This window comes from Artibeus jamaicensis, unplaced genomic scaffold, assembly GCF_021234435.1.
Source record: "Artibeus jamaicensis isolate MK-2021 breed Jamaican fruit bat unplaced genomic scaffold, CSHL_Jam_final contig_1128, whole genome shotgun sequence".
NCBI classification, from domain to species: domain Eukaryota; kingdom Metazoa; phylum Chordata; class Mammalia; order Chiroptera; family Phyllostomidae; genus Artibeus; species Artibeus jamaicensis.
This window is the reverse complement of record NW_026521220.1, coordinates 1,600,256-1,617,484: the sequence shown is the minus strand read 5'-3', so window position 1 is coordinate 1,617,484 and position 17,229 is coordinate 1,600,256. Positions and strand designations below refer to the sequence as shown.

The 17,229-nt window shown below is 51.8% G+C and overlaps 1 protein-coding gene across 2 annotated transcripts in view; it reads right to left on the bottom strand.

Annotated features, from left to right (window-relative positions):
- Positions 1-3,840, bottom strand: part of HIC2 (HIC ZBTB transcriptional repressor 2) — a 28,487-nt gene extending 24,647 nt beyond the window's left edge. For both annotated transcript variants that reach the window (XM_037131484.2, XM_053664688.1), the window contains exon 1: positions 3,678-3,840. The gene's annotated coding sequence lies outside the window, so the exon portion shown is untranslated. The remainder of the gene's footprint in view (positions 1-3,677) is intronic.
- Between the last annotated feature and the right edge of the window lie 13,389 nt (positions 3,841-17,229).

Genomic DNA, 17,229 nt, shown 5'->3' with positions numbered 1-17,229 from the left:
CTTAGGGCAAGGCCCCTCCCAGAAGGAAGCGCAGCCTGGTGGTGCCAGGCAGAGTCAAACTGGCCCGGCTTGTTTACCAGTCCCTAACTGAGCCCCTAACCAGGAGACAGAATCACTGTCTTGGGAGGGGGCTCTCCATGCTGCCCCCCACCCCCAGATCTCAGACCTCTCCAGATTCCGCAGCACAGGGGACCTCACAGGCCCTGGAGTCAAAGGCATTTACCCTCCAGCCCCAACCGGACCAGCTGCTTACTTGCAGCTTCAGCAAGTTATTTAACCTCCAAGTCCCAGTTACCTGTATGTGAGAGGGCGCTCTTGGGTGATCGCGTGGGAGCCGACCACTTTTCAGCAGGTCTGTGAGCACCAGAAGACAGAGACCAACGTGATTACTCTAGCCACAGAGGCTGGGCACTGCACTTGTTCTCAGAAAAGTGTTGAATGAATAAAATGCTTATGAAAGAGTCTCACAGGTACCTGGCACACAGTGAGTGTTCCTGTGCTAGCTTATGACAGCATATGCACGGTCACGCTGTCACTGTTTCGTCTCCTCACCCACACTCCACGCTGCCACTGCTTCACTGTGACTGAATGCACTCCCCATCAAAACCCGCTCCAACAGCCAACCTCAATGAAGCGTGCCACCCATGGCACTCCTCCAGGCCGCAGCCGGCCCCGCCCTCCATGCCTCACGGCCACTATCCCTGTGGTGCCCTCTGAGCTCCGTCTGTCACTGTGCCAGTCCTTATCACCCCATCTTACAAATCATTTGTTTGCTTGTCTGTCTTCCTCAGACTGAGCTCTGGAGGGCAGCGATACGTGAATGTAAACTCAAGTTCTGCTTTCATTTTACAAACAGGACACTAAGACTCGAAGAGTTTATCACTGTCCAAAGTCAGGGACAATAAATGGCAAAACCAGTATGGCCCTCCCAACTTTCTGACTAAGCCCACTTCCCCTCTCACTGCCCTGAGAGTCTCTCCTCAGTTGGACTCCAAGAGCCCAGATGGCAGGAACCTGATTTGTTGTCAGGCGAAAGCTGCCTCCCAGGGAGCAGGAACAGCCACGAAGAAGGGCTCCCACTCTTCAGGTGATCACTTCCAGGGGGCAGTGGCCCTCAGACCCAGCGGGCAAGGCAAGGCAAGCCAGCGATGGGGTGGGGCTGACTGGGAGAGGCCAACAGGCCAAGCAAAAGGGCAGAGCCACAGGTCCCCTGGGTAAACTGAACTTTATTCCTTCCTCACTCCTCTGACTCTCCAGAACTGTCCAGCCAGCCCTCCTCCAAGGGCTAGCTGCTGATTAAAAGGCTCTACACCCACCCCCAGCTCTAACCCTGGCAGACAATAAGGACTCTGGGAAGGCAGCAGGCCTGTCAGCTCAATAATGCAAAACCCTGTTGCTCCGGAGTCCACGACAGCTGACTTCAAGTGGATTCGAGGCTGTGCTTATTAACAAAATGAGAAATCCGATCTATGGAAAGAAAACACTATGTGAGGATTAATCCAGGACTGAAGCTTGTGGAGAAGGCTGGGCTGCTTGCCAAGACCAGGGACCAAAGACAGGATCATGCCTACCTGTCCTCAAAGCAGGTACCAAGCAGCGGTAGAGAACGCATCACCTCTGCCTTTCTATTGCCAGCAATTGCAGCAATCATTTCAGTTTTGCTTTAATTAAAGACCTGGTCCCCTCAGGCTGTTTCTTCCTCTACACAGAGCCAGTAACCAGAGGGAGATTTTTCTTTTCAGGAATCGCTTATAAAAGTCGAGTGACTAATCTACAAGTCCCAACAACTGGCAGGAAAACACTGCAGGGATAAATTCTGGGCACACACCAGCACTCTAGTCCAAGCGAGAGAGGCTGGGCAACAGGCACTCAGCAACACCCCAAAACAGGCTTGCAGGAAGCCAGGAGCCAAAGAAGAGCAGACCAACCTAGGAGCGCTGACTCCAAAGATAGGCAGGCAGGTGGGGAGCCTCCTCCCAGCCTTCCAAGTCTATGACCTGCCTGTGGTACATAGACATTTTCATAATAAGCCCAACTGCACAGGACTAAAGGTTCATTCGAAGGCACAGTGACCTGCCAAAGGACTCACTGCAGCCCTTAAGTATCATCCTCCCATCCACCCCCCACCCTCACCCCCACCCCCAAGCTAAGAGCCAGCTCTACCAGCAATCTCACCACACAGCTTTGTCTCTAGAGGCTGGCCTGAGGCCGCCCATCTGCTTTTTTTCAGACCACTCCAACAACCCTGCTCCGCTGAGAGTACACTCTTTCCTTGAGCCAGGGCTACACACTGGCCACATGGCCTGTGCTCCTGAAAATGTCTGCTGAAAGGCCCACGGAGTCCAGACACCGGCAGATGGGAATGGAGAGGAAGAAGTAAAGCCAGAAGCCAGGAAGCAAAAAATGCTAGCTCCAGAAAGGTGCTCGATTTCGGTGCCCCAACTCCATCCCTCCAACCAGAGGGGCCCCTGGAGAACAGCCCCCAAGATCAGCCCAGAGGCTCTGAAGGCCCCTCCACTACCTGGCAGCTCTTCTCTCCCCTCAGTACAAGAGGCACAGCAATCTCCACATCAGTCAACAACCCCCTGCCACAGGATTCCTATGGGTAAGACGCTACCCCTCCCCCCACCACATATGTCAGAAGGGTGGCCTCCCTGGGTTACACCCCTCCTGCTGTGGGGGGTGGGGTGGGGTCGGGAACCCAGCTTTCCAGATGTGCTTGGAACTCCTACTAGAAAAGACACTGGAGGTGGAGGGGATAGGAGAAGGCATGGATAAATAACTTCAAAACTGCTCCAGACTATTCGGATCAGCACCGGGCCCCCTTCTCCAGGCAGTCCCACTCTGTTCTGGGTGGGGCCGCTGGGAGCATTATCAGGCCTGGTTCCCTCCCCTCCATAAGTCACTGCCCCCTCCCACCCGGGAGAGGCACCCCCCGCCTCCACCACCCCCACCAGCTAGGCCTGTGTGAATATGAACAATCTTGGTAGATAAACAAGAGTGACAAGCTGGGGCCCTTTAGCCCCCTCCCTCTGCCAGCCGACCCCCTCCCCCAAACCCATCTCTCTTCCTGCCAAGCGGCTGCCTACAGGAGCGATCTGGGGGCAGGGCAGCCAGCCTACCAGCCGCAAGACCTGGCGTTCTGGGAGCCGCCCCTCTAGGCCTGCCCGTCTTGCCAGTCTTTCTATGGGAGGGGGCAAAGGAAGGGGACCGCAGACCACGCAGGGCCGCAGTTCTGGAAATAGCAAAATCCCTCAGTGAGGGGCGGCCGCGAGCGCAGGGTCCTTTGCATAATGGGAGCCCGCCCGCCTGTCAGGCAGCACAGCTCGCCCAACGCTATTCGGATTAGATTGCTAATGAAAAGGCACAAAGAGCCGGCGCCCTGCGCCCGCCGACCCGCGCTCCGCAGACTCGCGTACGGGCTTGGCGCGGCCCCGGGGGCTTTGTGCTTGGGGTCCCCCGCCGCCTGTGCCCGGGTGGGCACCGGGGCCACAAAGCCCCAGCGGGCTCTGCAGACTCCCGCGTGCGTCCCGCCCAGGCCAGGCGGACACTCGCGCCCCTCCCACGCGCGCAGCCCCACGTCGGCCTGGCGCGCGCCCGCCCACGCCCCTGCCCCCGGGGGCGCGCCCGCCCGCGGCCCCCGCCCGCGCCCCTAGCTATCCCTGACTGCCCCTCACCTCATGTGCGTCGGCGGCGGCGTTCAGCCAGCCGGCCGGCCGGTCCTGCCTGCGGCTCCTCGTCCTCGGCGCCCGGCCCGCGCCGCCCGGTCCTCCTGCCGCCGGCCCGGCTCGGCTCCCCGCCCAGCGCGCCCGGAGCGCCGCTCACAGCCGCCTGCCCGGCGCCATCTTGGAAGCTTGTGACGTCGATGCTGCTTGCTCACCCCTGACCCACAACTGAATGGGCTAGCAGCCGGGCTGGGCCGGGGCGGGGCCTACTCCGGGGGCGGGGCCTGAGGGGGCGGGGCCGGCGGGCCAGCGGTCCGAGCACTGGGCGGGACGGACGGTCGCCGGACCTCGCCGTGGGGGAAGGGCTCCTGAGGGGAGCTCGGGACCCAGACCTTGGTCGCCCCTCTGGATCCGTACCCCAGGTGAGGGAGCTGAGCTGCTAACTCGCCCCGGAAACTCCCGGACCGCACACCCCAGAGAAGAGGACTCCGGCCCCCCACAGGCCAGGCCCAGCCCCCAAACTGAACTGACCCCCTTTGAGCCTGACCCTGACCTCTCGGAGCCCCCCACGAAGAACCCCTAACGCCCTGCGTCCACTTTCAGGACACCCTCTCACCCTTAATGCGTGCCTCCCTCAGGAATCCCACCTTCAAAGACGCAGCCCCCGGAGAATGTAGGCTGCGTGGTCTGGGCTCCTGGGGAGACTCCAGCTGTCTGGGTCTCAGGGATAGGATAGCCTCCTACCCCTGACCCCAGCGCTCCCTCGGGACCTGGCGCCTGCAGCCCCGCAAGCTGGTCCTACCTGCTCAGAGGGCGCTGAGGTCGCGATCACGCCGTGCTCAGCCAGCCCCTTCCGGTGACCGCAGCCCCTCGAAAGCCCTTGGGGTCAAGAAACGCGCCTAAGCTGGCCCGCCCGGATTCAGGCTGGAGGCGGTCATTCAGATGGCCTGCCAAGGAACCGGAGCTGGCCAGGGGCCGCGGCCACTTCTCTAATGAACCTCTGACTAGTTCGAACACCAAACAAAGGAACATACACACCACTGTCAAAGTCTGAAAGGAACTCAGATTTGCCATGTAGAGAAATGATGCCCTAGCACTACTCAAGATTGATAACCCCCTCAGACGGCTGATTATGTGTCTTTTCTTCTAAATTAATATATGTTTAATATAATTCTAACAAAAATATAAATTCATCTGGAAGAATAAACAGCCAAAAACAGCTATGGTCTTCCGCTTTGGGAACAAAAAAGGAATGAGGCTGGACTTGCCACAATGGATATTAATACAAATTATAAAACTACTGTAGTCAATTCAATACTGTCCAGACCACAAAGCAGAATAGAAAAGCCTAGGAACAGATTCCAGACATAATAAATGAAAAAGGAAATATCCAGCATCCATGAAAAAGGAGATATCAAATATCTGGGAAGAAAAAAGAAGGAATATTCCACAAGTAGAGCCTGGTAGAGGACTCATTATTTGAAGAAACCACTGAAAAAAAAAGTCAATGTTGTACTAACGAAAGACATGCAAATTAAAGCTACAGGATGCCGATGCAAATTTTTTGGTTTTTACCAAATTAAAAATTAGTCTCGGATGAACCTTTAAACTTAGGCAAAGGTCTGATGGGTGAATCACTGACATACTGTTGGAAGCATATAAATTGCTTCAAAATTCCTGAACATCAATTTAGCAGTATGAGCGAAAAATAAAATCTTTAAAAATGCCCATGCTCCCTTAGACCAGCAGTAATTCATCTTTCAGGATTCTGTCCTAAAGAAATTAGCCACATTTGCAGACCACGTGCTAGATTATCTGTCTAACCAGACCACAAACTTGGAACTCGAGGGCCCAGAGCACCCCCAAGACTTAATAGACATTCAGTAGTCACCTGTTTCATTTACATTTGAAAATCAATGTATAATCATTTTTTTCCAAGTATAGTTTATAATAATGAAAAAAATCAGGCTCTGGCCAGTTAGCTCAGTGTATTAGACCCAAGGTTATGGGTTCAATCCCCAGTCAGGGCACATATAAAAATCAACCAAAGAAATGCATAAATAAGTGGAACAACAAAAATCAATGTTTCTCTCTCCCTCTCTAAAAAAAAATCAACATAATAATGAAAAAATCATACGCAAAGTAAAAGTCAGAACAGGGAGGGGGTTGGCTAAATAGTCCACATTATGTGCTCTTAAGCAGCCACTACAAATGTTGTTTATAAGGATGTTTTCTGACCTAGAGATGTGAAAAAGAAAACTACAAAACTGTATGTAATGAATATATGCAAAATATTGATCTATGGGGAAGCAAATGAAATCACATCAAAACACAGAAGTTCTCTCTAGGGGCAGGGATAATTTTTACACATGTATATTTTAGTGTGTTTTACTGTAAAAGTAAAATTTCTCATTTTAAATTAAATGTATTGGGGTAATATTGGTAATAACTATATAATTTCATTGTAATTTGACTTCTGTGTACTCTGTTGCATGCTCACCACCTAAAGTCTACCTTCTTTCCATCTTCATATATTTAATGCCTTTTACCCACTTTGTATCTCCCCCCAAAGTAATATTTTTAATTGAACGATTCTACCAATATAAAATACATTTTTTATAGGTTCCTGATGCTCCTGCCTCTTGGACTCCCATCTGTCCTCTGAAGTAACAGGAACAGTTGGAGCTGTATCATCACCTGCTTCTATGACATCAACGTGTGTGCGTGTTCACATGTTACCAAAAGAATCTTACTGTTTTGAAACTATACAACATTATACTATATAAACCGTAAGTCACTATAGAACTTACTGGATTTGCTCGTTGTCACCTAAGAATCTATCACGAACGTCTTTCTAGTTTGTGTTTATAATTTATTCTTTGTAATAACTGACAGGTCTCAGAGTATGGGGGCTCCATTACACTCAACATTCGATAACCTAAATATCCTCAGTTATGGATATTTCGGTTATGGAAATTATTTTTAAGTCCCTGGATACATCTCTTTACATACTCCTGCTTTTATGTACACAAAATAGTTTACTAGGAGTAACATCTGTGGGTTGGATAATATGTAGCTATTTTCAGTTTTAATATTTTATTTATTTTTAGGGAGAGGGGAAGGGAGGGAGAAAGAGAGGGAAAGAAATATCTATGTGTAAAAGAAGCATCGATTGAACCTGCAACCCAGGCATGTGCCCTGACCAGGAATCAAACCAGCGACATTTGCTTTGCAGCACGCCACCCAACAAAATAAGCCATCCCAGCAGGGGGCACTTTCATTTTTAATAGGTCCTGCCAGGTACGCTGCCCCCAAAATGAGGAACAATTCATATGCTTCATCTAAGTTTTTATTTTTCCTATTTCTTCAACTTTCCCAAACCTTCCATATTTTACACACTTGGTACGTACTCCTTTTAAATTCAGGGGAAAAGTCCAAGAGGTAAGAAAAGATTTCTAAATCTCAGTGAGCTAGACTCTCAACAACTTTCCTGGTTCCTAGGCAACCTTGACTGATCTCCTGCCTCCAGTGCCCATCCCCAAGCATGTGGCTGAGAAGCAGCAGGTAAAATCCAAGCGTGTTTACCCCCTTGCTTCTAGTGCAATTTTACATATGCACTTAAACTTAAAAAGGTGGGAGAAAGTTCTTGATATCATTTTAAATGAAAGGAGCAGATTTCAACATTTTCTTCTCACCGACAACAGCTCTATAAAACTATAGTTGGGTGGAAGTTAACGTAGAAATATAAAACCCACACAGTGGCAGGGATAGGAGAGCAGAGTTTATTTTCTGTCCCGACTCCTGGATTCTCTGTGTGTACAGTATGAGACCTAACCTCTCTGATGATCTTTTCTCTCAGTCATTTAGAGATAATAATGGCCCTGCCCCTGGGGCTCATTGGAGGATTGAATGACGTGAGACTAGGCAGGGAGGGTTTGCAAGGGAAGCTGGGGGTAAGTAACTGTGACTGTTCCATCCCGTAGGATTGATCCAATAAGGACAATAGAGCTGATTTGTTATTAAAAAAAAATGTAAACAAATATACAAAAGTATTCCAAAAGGTTAGATCACAACTTCTGAACAGAACAGCCAGATTCAATAAAAAACACAAGATCCCCCATTCAGTTTAAATTTTAGATAAACAACCAATAATATTTTAGTTTAAGTATATCCCATATTACACCATATTCACCTCCCCCCATCCCAAGGTCAAGTCACACTGGCAAACTCTCTGTTCTTGTACATGCCACGATTTCTTTCACACCCAGGATTCCTCCTGCCTGGGTCACTCCCTCCTTCAGCTTCTGCCTGGCGGACTCCTACTCTGCTCAGACATCATCTACTTCAGGCGGTCTGCCCTGATCGCAGGCTACTCACCCTGACAGTCATGATTCTGCTTCTGGGTAGTTGCCATGAGAGAGAAAGGCTTTGTCTTGTTCATTCTTATAGACTTGGTATCCAGCTCCTGCCTGACACTGAATAGGTGCTCAATAGAGAGTCAAACAAATGAACAAATTTCCTCCTGACCGCTACTTACCTCCTGCACAGTGTACCCCATCAGCTGCTTCCCAAGCCATGTTCGTTCATTCCTTGTCGTGGAGAATGCAATGTGAGTGGTACACAGAGGAAACAGAGAGGCACTACAGAAACTCAGTGTTCGGGCCCCTCACCTGGAAAGCTGAATCTCTCTCACAAAAGCAACAGCACCACTTACATGCTCCTTGCTAATATTGTCTCCCAACACCGAGTCCTCAGTCGGTGTGTGGGCAAAGTATATCACACAAATGGGCCTGCTGTTCCTCATCACCACCTACGAGAGGGGTGCCATTACGACCCCATTTTATAGATGAGAAACTGAGGCTCAGAGTAGTTAATGCCCAGGGTCACAGAGTAAGCTCCAACCCAGGCTCCTCTGATAGGCGGGAACGGGGTGCAGCCTCTTAAAACAGCGCGTCATCTGAAGAAAAGACTTTCAACATGCATATTCCCTAACATGATGAGGTCTCCTCCCTTAGCACCCACCTTCCATCTCTTTGCCCATCCCATGGCCACAGGCAGAACCAAGCCCCCCTGAGCCCAAGACAGGACTCACACTTTATCGTCATTCAGTCAATAGTTGCTGAGAACTGAAGGTGAAGAAGGGAGCACCAGCTAGTAAACAACACAGCAGTGGGCTCTGGCCCCTGGAAGACCACTGTCAAGGGGAGAGATAAGAGAATACTCACGGTGGGGCTGGAGCTGGCCAAGGAGAGGAGCAGGCTAATCTGTGGGGCCATATCGGAGCAACTGACTACCCTGGTGTGTGGGGCCAAGGATAGGGGCTTTGCCCATGCTGTGCTTTCTGCTTGGCACGCCGTCCTTCAGCATCTGCTCCTGTGTCAACTCCTGGAGTGGTTTTCTTTGACCGCTTTTTCTAAAACAGCCACCCTTCACTCTCCGTCATCACTCCCTAGCCCCCCCGGTCCTTACACCATTCTTATAGACACAGGCGTATCTGCTTCCTTGCTCACCGTCTCACCTCACTAGAGTATGAACTCTGTGAGAGCCAGGATCAGCCACTGCTCACTGCTGCAGCCAGTGTCTGGGACCAGGCTGGACACCTCCATGGTCAATGGTGATTTAGTACATGCATGAATTCGTAGGTGAGGCCCGAAGGCCAAACTCAAGTGCAAGGCAAATGAGGCCAGGCTGGGGAGCAGTATGTGTAAGCTCATTCCTGAAGGGAGTTAAGGCTTTTGAGGCACCCAAAGGAAACAGAGCAGGTGCCATGCACATGGGACCATGGGGTGTGATGAGAACCAAAGGGACGGGGGAGCACTGTCAGCCTGGGTCAGCACTAGGGCCATGTGGGGGAGCCCTGTCCACCAGTAACCCCAGGAAAGGCCTCGGGGAACCCACCTGGAGGTGGAAGCACCGTCACCAGGCAGGGTGAAGAAGGAAGGGTGTGATTAGATTTACTGTTAATTCAGCCAAGATGTTCTGTTAAACGGAAGAAGCAAGATGCAGAACATTATGTCCAATATAATTCATTCATGGTGTTTAGAAGTTACATGTTTCCATTGCTGTTTCTGCTTGTAGATCCTTAGAGAAAACTGAGACAGGAAGCAGGGGCATGGAGAAGAGGCGAGGAAGGACTTTCACACTTAACTATTCTTTTGTTGTTGAAGTTGTTATGTCTTTGTATTACTTTTGGTATGTTTTAGAAAAATAATTTATGAAATAAAGAAAAAAGGCCCTGGCCAGATAGCTCAATTGTTTAGAGCATCATTGCAATACACCAAGGTTGTGGGTTCGATCCCCAGTGAGGTCGGTCTAACTCTCTCTCATTCCCTTCCTATCTCTCTCTAAAAATCAATACAGTTAAAAAGAAAGAAAGAAAAGAAATCTCAGTGAGGCCTCCCTTTCTCAGGAAGCTTTGCCTGCCTCCTACACGCTTGAAAACTCCCCCGAGCCCTGCGCCTTCTGCTCCTGAGCAGCCCTCCACTCACCCTTTGGTCTCCTGGTTGCCCCCACCATTAGACTGGCAGAGCCTGATCTAGGGTCTCTCTGCGGGGTGCTGTTGCTGCCCCTGCCCCTGCATAACACCTGGCCCAGGGAAGTGGGTGGATGAAGGAGGTGTCCAGCAATGTGGCTCTGAGATGGCCAGGGTGGAGGTGGTGGCTGGTGGGCGTGTGTTTCTGGGGAAGCCGTGGAGAGGCTCCTGGATCTAGATCTTGGCTGTGCCACTGACCAGCCAGCTGCTTCTGTCAGCCTTAGTTTTTCCACCTGCAAAATAGGGCTGATGGCCATATCTGCAGACCCCTCCTCATTTCCATTTGGCGGACAGGGTTCTGGGGCACAGAAGACTCTGGAGGCTCTACTACTGCAGTCAGAGGGTGGGAGTGGCCCCTGAGCATCCTTATATTTTCCAAATTTTAGCTTTCCAGTTTTCTTCCTGGAGCCTTCCCCCACCGCCCAGGACCAGTGGGGCTTCCTGTGGCAGTGGGGGAGGGCACCAGCTCCCACGTGGCCAGGACACCAGGAAGCCCCTGGGCAGAGACAGAAGCTTCGGGCAACAGTCATGAGGGAGGCTGAGCTCTTCGGCCCTTATCTTGCCTGACCTTGTGGAGGCTGACCACTCCCTCCTTCTGGAAAATGTGACCCCTCTGTCCTTTCTGATGTCTCTTTCTCCTTAAAACCCCATGGTCCTGGGGCCTCAGCACCCAATTCAACCCCGGGGTCTACCACGCTGGGGTCCTTTCCCTGGCCTCAGTCCAGGGCCACCTTTCAGACGCCTCCCCTGGAGACCTTGACCCCTGACGCATCTCTGACTCAGCAGGGTTGTGCCTGCTCCTCTCTTCCCCGCCACCCAGTGAAGCTCCCGCAAAGCACACTGTTGCCCAAGCCCTCATTGCTGGCCACTCCCAAACCTCTCACCCTCCCCCTACCAGTTTTCCCAATTTGAATTCCCAACTCTCCCTCCCTCTGGTCTCCTCCCTAGGCCCAGGCCCTGCCTCCAGGCCAGGGCAGGGATCTTTCCGATAAGGGTGGGGGGCAAAGTGATACACCTGGGTTCCAACCCAGCTCTGCCACCAATTTGGCTGAAAGACCTTGAATGACCTCCCCTTTCTAAGCCTGAGTTTCTCCATCTGTGCGAGGGGGAAAGAGTTACACCACCTGGGTCGGGTTGCCCTGGGCAGTACGTGAGCTAAGGCACATGCTGAGGCCTTGCAAAGGTCAGCTCTCAGTGGGAAATGCAGCCACCTAGAGCTCCAGGCCAACCCTTTCTGAGGTCTTGGTCACAAGCCAGTTGGTGCCTTTCCTAAGTTAGGAACAAATGTGCTGGGGCACAAACCCCAGTGCCTGCTCCACACATGGCCCACACCAAGTCCACATACCTGCATCAAGGGTACCATGTGAGTAAGACCCAGTACGCTGGGGGAGGCAACTCACTAAGTGAGTAATTCCAGGGCCCAGGGATTCTGCCTGGGGCTTGTCCCCGCACCTGGGAGGGGCAGCTAAATCCAGAGAGGGCGGATTGGAATGGGGAAGACTGCCAAAGACAGAAGGAGGGCACTTTTATTTATCATCTTTTGAGGGAGAGAGAGATACAGAGAGAAACATCGATTTGTTATTCCACTTATTTATGCATTCATTAGTTGCTTCTTGTATGTGCCCTGACCCCTGCTCAGAAATTGAACCCACAACCTTGGCACATTCGGAAGACACTCTAAATAACTGAGCTACCCGGCCAGGCCCAAAAGGAGGGCACTTTTGAAGGATACCTTGGAGTGAGCAGGCTGAAGGGTCAGGGCAGCCAAAGGCCATTATGTGGGGCGGGGTGGGGGCAGGGGAGAAATTGAGGCTGAGAGTCAAGGAACCCCCTGAGATTGCCCAACCAGGAAGTGGGTGGCCCAGGATTCGGACCCGCCCCACTCTGGCTGAGCGGGAGGGACCAAGCCTCTAGAAGGGCAAATTCTAGCCAAAGATCCTAACCAAGGGGCTGTGGCCAGTGGGGCCCCCAAGCTGAGGTCGATGTCCTGGACGTTCAGACAGGTGGGCACAAACAGCTGGTCGGTTACTGAAGGATTTAAAGGGAGTTATTCTGAAGGTCCACGGCGTAGCCAGGCACACACCTATAGCCAGGTGTCAGAGGCCAGGGATTTTGAGAGAAGGGACCTCCAAATATAGGACATTCCAGCCCCAAAAAGACCCATTGCAGACTCCACTCAGCACCCAAGTCAGGGATAAACAGGACAGCCCAGAAGCTGGATCTGTGGGGCCGCTGGGGTGTAAGTAAAGCCACCATGGCCCCAGGAAGCCTCTGTACCCAGGTTCCTTGAGCTGGCTCTACCTGGCACAACGTTTGGTTCCACACGCCCAGGGCTGCCCAATGTGTCCTACCTCAGGCAGAACCCCGACTTCCCACATGGCCCCACCAAACCTTCAAATGAGACCTCTGTGGGACTGAGACAGGGAAAGGAGGTGTGACCGAAAGATGGAATCCAAGCTTTTTATGTTGGGTTTCTCATGTTCTTGTGAACACATTTCCTGTAATGACTCTGAAATTCATCAGTTAACTTTATGTTCTGAAAATGCACAGTGGCAGAGGCGGAGATGGATGGAGGGGCTAGGCCCAGGGGGCTCTAGCAAGACTAGGGGGCCGCTCCCACAGCAGAGGCGTGCAGGAAGGACTAAAAGGAGCCACTAGGCTGTCTTCATGCTGCTTCTGTGGCAGGTACTTTTGCTCCTGCCACTGGGTCTCAGTGACCTGATTTGTGAAACACGGAATGGAACACACATCCAACATGTGGGGAGAGAACAGAGAGAACAGAAAAAAAATGAGAAGTGCCTGAAGCCTCCCCTCTAATGGGGGGAGGGCTGGCGAGGTGCTGAGACCTGCCCTGAGCAGAGGCCCCTGGGCAGAAGTGGACAGTGCCAGGTCAGGCTCCATGACCCTTGCTCCAGAACTCTCCAGCCTCCTCAGACACCCCCCTCTCACCACGCTGTAGGCTCCTCTGGCCTTTTCCATCCCCCTTTCTCCTCCTGGGCAGGCCTGGACAGGCTTTGGACCTCCAGGTCATCTGGTCAGCCGGGGAGGGGCCCGTGCAGGCCGTGACCAGGAATTCGCTCCTTCCCAGCCTGCCCACGTCACTGCACCCACGTGGGCTCCCCTTGCCCATGATCAAAGTCTTCAGCTTCTCAGGGCTCTTGGGAGTGCCCTGGACTGAGAACCACGGGCTCCTGCCCCAGACTCCCACTGCCTTTGCCTTCACCTTCACCAGCTTCGTTGGTCTTCCTTTGGGTCCTGACTCTGGGCCAAGTGTTCTGTACATAGAATCTGCTCAAAACATCCCCCTACCCTCTCCACGGGTGAGAAAACTGAGGCCAGTGGCCCTGCTTTCTAATAGCTCACTTGGCCTTGAGCTTCTTTATCCACTCATTCAAACTTCCTGTAGCTTCAGGGAAACTAGGATTTGCAGAAGTGGAGCTGCGAGAAAAATGGAGAGGGAAGCTTTCCTGTGGCTGGGACACTGCTGCTTCTGGGTCCTCCGGAAGAACATTCCCTAAGGGTCCTCATGTGGAGTTTCCTCTGGGTACCTTGGGAAGAGGGGAGGGAGAGAACAGGGTGGGCGGGGCCCTGAATCCTAGGCTTGCAGGGTAGAAGGGACATGTCCAGCTCACCTTGACACTGGGGTCAGGGCCTGAGTTAGGTAGGTGTGGGCCCAAGCAGCTCTGACTCAGCCCAGGTACAGTCCCTAGAAAGCCACCCTCAGCATGCCCAGGCTGCCCCCTAGTGGCAGCATGAGGAAGCTCTTGAGGACTTTGAAACCCTTCCAGAAGAGGGGGCCCTACCAGCTGATGGGCACCTGTCACCAATTTGTTTCTCTCTTCCTGTGCCTCTACTCCCCCGATTTCCCAAATGTGCAAACACTCATTCTCATGCCTCGGGGCCTTTGCTTCTGCTACTCCCGATGTCTAGGACATCCTCCTCCTCACCTGTTCCAGTGCCCATGGTCAGAATTAGCAAAGCCTTCCTCTGCTGTATATGGGTCATGTCTTATTCTGTTCCAGTGGATGGAGCAGCCTACACATGCTGTGAGTGTCTGCAGCACGGGCCAGGGTCCGGGCCCAGCACAGGGGCCACGTACAGGGGATAGTCAAAAACTGCTTCTTCCTTCAGCAGATATTTATGGGCAATGAGCAAGCCAAAGAGGCTTCTTCCTTCATGGGGCTTACATTCTGATAAGGGCATGGCTATGGGGGTAGAACACAGGCAATAGAAAAAACACTGGTAACATACCAGGTGCAGAGGAGTCCTATGGAGAAAAACACAGCAGGATGGGGGCTGATCTGGGGTGTGGAGGTGCCACTTTATAGTCCTAGATACAGACTATCTGCAGCTATTGGGAAAAGGAGAGCAATCTTGGTCAATAGTCAGGGAAGGATGTAAAGTTAAGTTAAAATAATGGAATAATGTGGCTGGCATACTTCCCGTTGGGTTGTATTTGTGGTTCCTAGGGAATTAGTTACTGTATTTAATTTTGAAAGTGCGTGGATTAACGTTTCTATTCTATTGCTAAACTTGTTGCTCTTCCAGCACGTGGGTGGTATATTTGTCTCCACCCCTTAGCCCGTGGGCACCAAGACCTTCCACCCAGTGTCCAGGAGGGGCTGAGCTGTCCCCTCCGGCAGGAGCAGTTTTCTGATTGCTCCGCATTCTCAGGCTCCATTCTGGGTTGTGAGCTCAAAGGGAGATGAGAGCTGGAATAGCTGTGAAAGCTGAGGAGATGTTTGCACACTCCCATTCACAGCAGCACTATTCACAGTGGCCAAAAAAGAGGCAGCGACCCAAGTCCACTGACAGGTGAATGGATGTACAGAGTATGGTCCATCCATACAATGGACTGTTATTCAGCCTCAAAAAGAAATGAAATTCTGTCACATGCTACAACGTGGATGAAACTCGAGGACATCATGCTCAGTGAAACAAGCCAGACATAAAAAGGCAAATTCACTATATGCGGTCCACTTACATGAGGTCTCTAGAGTACTCAAATTCATAGAGACAGAAAGTAGATTAGAATTGACCAGGGGCCGAGGAGGAGGGGAAGGGGTTGTTGTTGTTTAGTAGGTACAGAGTTTCAGGTTTGCAAGGAGGTGGACATTGCTTGTGCAACAATGTAAATTACTGACTGAACTGTACACAAAAACGGTTGAGATTGTAAACTTTGTTACGTGTATTCCGTGTATTCCATCGCAATTTTTAAAAAGATTGTGAACTGGTCTGTGTTGCTTCCCCAGACCAACTACTGAGACTACTTTTTCACTATAAAAACAGGTGGCTGTGGCCCTGTGGCTCAGTGGCTTTGGCATCGTCCCACAAAGTGAAAGGTGGGCAGTTTGATTCCCAGGCAGGGCTTGTGCCTGGGTGGTGGGTTCAGACTCTCGTCAGAGTGCGCACAGGAGGCAACCTATCGATGTTTCTCTCTCACACTGATGTTTCTCTCCCTCTCTTTTGTTACCCCTCCCTTCCCCTCTCTCTAAAATAAAGAAAGAAATAACATTTGAAAAGAAAAAAATGGGTGTTTGTGAACCTGGGAGAAGATTATGGCCCTCAGTGGATGGGGTGTAGTGTTTCCTTCCCAAGTCCAGCCTCGAAACATCCTGTTCATGAGTGGCCAGGGCGTGTGTGCACAGCACAGCTGCATTGGTTCCTGCATTCTATGAGGTTAAGGCCACAGTAAGTGTGAAAGGTTGAGGCAGCCCCTGGCCCTGCCCTTTCCCTGTTCCCTCCTCTGCACCCGATTCACTAGCCCCCTGAAGAACCTGCCCGAGCCTCCAATGCTCCTGCCCAGGACATGCTTCCAGTAATTTCCTCCTGCACTCGGGAAGGCAGTGCTCTTCCTTAGACAGCATTGTTGGACTTAGGGAAACAAAGGGGCATCAGACAGAAGCAGCCCTGGCTGGTTTGGCCCTAGTGGATTGAGTGTCAGCTTGCGAAACAAACGGTCGGTCGCTGGTTCAAATCCTGGTCAGGACATATGCCTGGGTCGTGGGCCAGGTTGCCAGTTAGGGGTGTGCGAGAGGCAACCAATCCATGACTCTCTTGCACATCATTGGTGTTCTCTCCCTCTTTTTCTCTCCCTTCCCCTCTCTCTAAAAATAAAAAAATAAAATCTTAAAAAAGAGAGAGAGATGCAGGGACAGATGAAGATGACACCTCATCCCCACTCTCCTACAGGGGGAGCCCCAGAAGAGCATGGGAGGAAGCAGCTGGGGAAACGTGGAGCCTGGGCGGCTCCTTGAGCCTCACCAGCTCTTCTGTGAAGTGGAGTAAATGCAGCCAGGCCTGCCCAGGAAGCAGCTGGGAGACACTTCCCACCTTCCACAAAGGGACACATCCCACGACAGGGATGCTCATGGAAAGGCTGGCTGCGCTGAGCTCTGGGGGCCCTGCTTCCCAGTACTGGCCCCTGGCTGGCCCCTTGGCAGCCCTGCCAGCGGACTCTGAGCAGTGCCCCCTTAAAGGTCAAGGAACCCCCACCTCTCCCCCTGGGAAAACATGTTGCAACCCCTGAGCCCCCCTCTGAACAGAACAGAGGGAGGAGAAACAGCTTCTCTTTCCCTTGGTTGTGCTTTCACTGGTAAAATATGCTTTTTCTCTTTTCTATCAACATTTTAATAAGGGGTTGAACATCAGATAGAAAAATAACATTCTGGTCACTTTTTTTTTTTTTAAGAGGCAGGCTTTTCTTGAGACTTTCATACATAGCAATGGGTGAATGATATTAACCTCCTTAAAGGAAAGCATACTGAGCACAGAAAGGCACTTCTCCAAACACCCGCTGTAGTTAATGACAACTCCAAAGCAGCCTCTACGGGATGCTCGTCCAGTTTTCTTTCTGAAACAGCTGAGCTCAGACTTCAATTCATCTCTGCTGCACTCGGAGGCTAGGGGACACTAGAGGACTGCCATTGGTGCTCATGGGGGCAGGCGGGGTGGTGGGGGAAGGGTCTGTGTGCTTGCTTCTCTGGTGGGGAGTGGGTGGCCAGAGGTCGCTACCCCATCGGGTAGCCTTGC